The following is a 5,181-nucleotide window of genomic DNA, read 5'->3' as shown; positions in this document are numbered from 1 at the left end:
TGGTTCGGGTCAGCCTCTGTATATCACGTCTTCACCATGCCCCAGGCTTCCCTTGCACCTTGTCGGCAGGCTGATATCTTCCATAATCGGAAGCGGTGTCGAGCTCCCTTAAGCATCTCTACAAGCTCCCACATGCCTCCTGGCAAGGAGGTGAATGGCCACAAGGCTTGGGCAATGCCCTGCATCACCTGCCGAACTTGTTCGTGCAGTTGTGAGAGCTCTGGCAGAAGATCACCCGCAGACCCGGGCATCTCCTCTGCGGGACGACCCGTCAGCATACCTACAGATATAACTCTGTTAGCCAGTTTCCTCGCCGAACTCTATAAAAGTTCGTTCAAGCACTTACTAAAAATGCCACATCGAAGCCTCTTATTCTCCTTTACGGAGTCAGCAAGCTGGGCCCGAACATCTTTCAGTTCAACGCCCAGCCGGGTATTGGCATCTTGGAGATCGTTTTTCTCCAGCCTAACCTGCGTAAGCACGTGCTCGCCAGCCTTTAACTGTTGTTGAGCATGTTGCTCATCCCCTCGCACGACCTCTGGATTCACTCCGGGATCATCTGCAGAATCTATTGTTAGATTTGCATGCATGCTGAATACTAACTGGTACATGTCATTATTTTAGATAGAAACGAGTGTTACCAGATGGGGCTTTGCACTCCTTCATTGCGGCAACTGCGGCCCGTAGCTGGGCTTTGCAGTCCTCCAGCTCTTGAGACAACTGGGTATTCTTCTCCGTAAGAAACTACACAAACAATGATCCTTAAATCAGTTGTGATAGCTGTTTCAAGTCTCAAGGGCTACTGATATACATAATTATTAGATTTTTCTTACCCATATATCCTTCACATACTGGTCCATGTCTCAGGCAAGACCATTTTGAGCAGCTCAGATGTACGTGTCTCCTGAGTTGAAGGCATCGAACGCCTCTTGAGAGAAACAAGCATAGCGGAGTACGGCCCAGCGACGCCTGTGATTCATAGCACTCTCCACTTCGGAATTCGTAGCGGATAGCCTATCCGCATCCTGTGTAGGAGGAACATCCGGTGTTGGCCCCACATTAGCATCTGCCTCTAAGTCCGGCTCTGGAGCCCGGCTGGTGGAGGCTTGGCTAGCAGGCTCTCCGGATATGGTCCGACGAGCGTGAGGGAGTCCTGGATTAGGGGGTCTCCGGACAGCCGGACTATATCCTTTGGCCGGACTGTTGGACTATGAAGATACGAGATTGAAGACTTCGTCACGTGTTCGGATGGGACTCTACTTGGCGTGGAAGGCAAGCTAGGCAATACGGATATGCATACCTCGTCCTTTGTAACCGACCTTGTGTAACCCTAGCCTCCTCCAGTGTCTATATAAACCGGAGGGTTTTAGTCCGTAGGACAACATATAATCATACCATAGGCTAGCTTCTAGGGTTTAGCCTCTCTGATCTCGTGGTAGATCAACTCTTGTACTACTCATATTATAAGAATAATCAAGTAGTTCGTAGGGTTTTACCTCCATCAAGAGGGCCCGAACCTGGGTAAAACATCGTGTCCCCTGCCTCCTGTTACCATCCGACTTACACGCACAGTTCGGGACCCCCTACCCGAGATCCGCCAATTTTGACACCGACATTAGTGCTTTCATTGAGAGTTCCTCTGTGTCGTCATCATTATGCTTGATGGCTCCTTCGATCATTGATAGCGATGCAGTCCAGGGTGAGACTTTTCTCCCCGGATAGATCTTTGTATTCGGCGGCTCCGCACTGCGGGCCAACTCGCTTGGCCATCTGGAGCAGATCGAGAGCTACGCCCCTGGCTATCAGGTCAGATTTGGAAACTTAAACTACACAGCCGACATCCACGGAGACTTGATCTTTGATGGATTCGAGCCCTTGCCGAGTGCGCCGCACGGTCACAATGAGCATGGTTTAGCTCTACCATCGGATAGTGTTCGGGAGATGGCACCGGCGACCGCTCCGACCCTCAATTCGGAGCCAATTGCGCCATCCAGGGACGGGTGGATAGACCCCACCACGGAGGCCACATTTTCATTGGCGGTCGAGCCGAATATCGACCTTACCCTTCACGAGAGCTGTGACATCAAACTGCCGGATTCTTCCCTGGCCACGGACTCCGAACCGCCTGCGCCCGTGCCTATCGGATCCGACTGGGCGCCGATCATGGAGTTCACCTCCGCGGATATCTTTCAGCACTCGCCCTTCGGCAACATACTGAGCTCATTAAGGTCTCTCTCCCTGTCAGGAGAGTCCTGGCCAAACTATGTTCGGCGGGATTGGGATGCGGATGACGAAGAAATTCGCCACCCACCCACCACCCACTTAGTAGCCACTGTCGACGATTTGACCGACATGCTCGACTTCGACTCCGAAGACATCGACGGTATGGACGACGATGCAGGGGACGAACATGAACCACTACCCACAGGGCGCTAGACGTCCACTTCATCATATGATGTATACATGGTGGACACACCCAAAGAAAATGACGACGAGGAACGGAAGGACGCAGTGAAGGGTTGTCCCCTCGAGAAGCAGTCAAAGCGGCGGCGTAAGCACCGCTCCAAATCCCGCCTCGGCAGAAACAGTGATCATATAGACCCGGCGTTAGAGCAGGGTGGACCATCGCCCGACCACGGTAACACGAAGAATCAAACCGAACAACCCGACTCCGTCGAAGATAACAGTCCGGACGACATCACACCGGACAGGCGCCCGGAGCAACAAAATGCCCATCAAAGGCTTGTTGCCACTGCGAGGAGTCTGAAAAAGCAGAAGCAAAGGCTCAGGGCTGCACAAGACACTCAGAATCAGATGGAGTGAAGTACTCATCACTGCAGCGAAGTACAGCGGTAATCGCCACACCAAGAGCTACCCGAAGCGAAAGTTGCTACCTGAATTCGATGAGCAGGCCTTAGATCCCCCGCAATTAAAAAACAAAATGGCCATCTGGTCGGATAGACGACCTCGTGGCTAACATAGAGCGGCAAACGACGTCGCACACAAGCTAGTACGCGATCCACGCGAGGGCTCGCATCAAAAGGACGGCGCAACCAGATCCATATACGGGCCACGCAAGCGCGCTCCAGCATGCAATGCAACACAACAAACATCCGAACACCACGGTACACCCAAATACAAGGGTGCCGCGCACCCCCTATGTTTCACCGATGAGGTGCTGGACCATGAATTTCCAGAGGGATTCAAACCCGTAAACATGGAGGCGTACGACAGAATGACAGACCCTGGGGTCTGGATTGAGGACTATATCCTCCATATCCATATGGCTCGAGGAGACGATCTCCACGCCATCAAGTACTTACCCCTCAAGCTCAAAGGGCCAGCTCGGCACTGGCTTAAAAGACTCCCCAAAAACTCCATTGGAAGCTGGGAAGAGCACGAAGATGCCTTTCGGGCAAATTTTCAAGGGACCTATGTCCGACCACCGGATGCAGACGATTTAAGTCATATAACTCAACAGCCTAGAGAGTCATCCCGAAATCTTTGGAACAGGTTCCTCACTGAAAAGAACCAAATAGTCGACTGTCTGGACGCCGAAGCATTAGCAGCTTTCAAGCATAGCGTTCGAGACGAATAGCTTGCCAGACACCTCGGCCAAGAAAAGTCAAGAACAATGGCAGCATTAACAAGCCTCATGGCCCGCTTTTGCATGGGCGAGGACAGCTGGTTAGCCTGATGCATCACCAGCGACCCAAGTACATCCGAAGTCAGGGACGGAAACGGGAAATCACAACGCAGCAAAAACAAGCGCCAAAATAAAGAAGACAGCCCGAAGAGCACGGCGGTAAACGCCAGATTCAGAAGCTCTCGGCCAGGTCAGCAAAAGCTGCCCTCCAAAGGCAACAGAGACGAACTGCCCAGCCTAAACAAGATTCTGGACCAAATATGTCAGATCCATAGCACCCCCGATAAACCTGCAAATCATACCCATAGAGAATGTTGGGTCTTCAAGCAGTCCGGCAAGCTCAACGCCGAACATAAGGGGCAGTGTTTTGAATTGAAAGTGATTGAATCCTTGATCGATGGTTACAAGCCCCCTTTTATATGACCCAGAGAGACACGACGATCCCTCGAGGAGGCGTCGGTTCCAGGAGATCGAAGGGAGACGTCGGTTGCGGGACAAACCGCAACGACGGTTTGGGCAAGGAGAGATTTTCCCCTAATTACAGAATTATTTTTAACACTCTCCCTAATCTATGCTTGACCATGTAGATCATCTTCACGATTGTCCGGGAAGCTCTATCATCTCAAAATTTTCTCCTTCAAAAGTTCTTCATAAAATCTTTGATAAGATCCTGAAACATATACTCACAAAGAAAGATAGCATAATGTGATGTCATTAAAATGAGGATATCTCAAGAAGAGATTCCCCCTGACACCTGCAAGTCCCTAAGTCTTCGCATACCAATTCCATGAACACATTTCTGGAATGTAGAATTTGGTAGAGACTTGGTAAATAAATCAGCAAGGTTGTCGCATGATTTGACTTGCAGAATGCTTTTTTCTCCGCTTTTCTGAAGATTATGAGGGAAAAACCATTTAGGAGAAATATGCTTGGTGATATTACTCTTGATGTATCCTGTTTGCATCTGCGCAACACAGGCCGCATTATCTTCATAGATAATGGTAGGTGATTTTATCGAACCCATTCCACATGACTGTTGTATGTGGTTTATCATTCTGCGAAGCCATACACATTCGCATGTTGCTTCAAATAATGAAATTATTTCAGAATGATTGGTAGATGTTGCCACCAGAGTCTGTTTCGAAGACTTCCATGATATAGCAGTGCCACCATGTAGGAACACGAAGCCGGTCTGAGATCTGGCATTATGGGGATCAGACAAATAGCCGGCATCTGCATATCCAATCACATCAGAGTCCTGATTTTTCAGGAACTGGAAAAATAGGCCAAGATCCTTTGTGCCTTGGAGATATCGAAAGATATTCTTCACTCCAGACCAATGACATTTGGTGGGAGCTGCGCTATGTCTAGCAAGTAGATTCACTGCAAATGCAATATCAGGTCTTGTGCAATTTGCAAGATACATAAGCGCTCCAATAGCACTAAGGTATGGAACTTCAGGTCCCAACACCTCTTCTCCATCATCCTTTGGTCTGAACGGATCTTTCTCTACGTCTAGAGATCGAACCACCATG

This window comes from Triticum aestivum, chromosome 1A (genome assembly GCF_018294505.1).
Source record: "Triticum aestivum cultivar Chinese Spring chromosome 1A, IWGSC CS RefSeq v2.1, whole genome shotgun sequence".
NCBI classification, from domain to species: domain Eukaryota; kingdom Viridiplantae; phylum Streptophyta; class Magnoliopsida; order Poales; family Poaceae; genus Triticum; species Triticum aestivum.
This window is presented reverse-complemented; position numbering follows the sequence as displayed.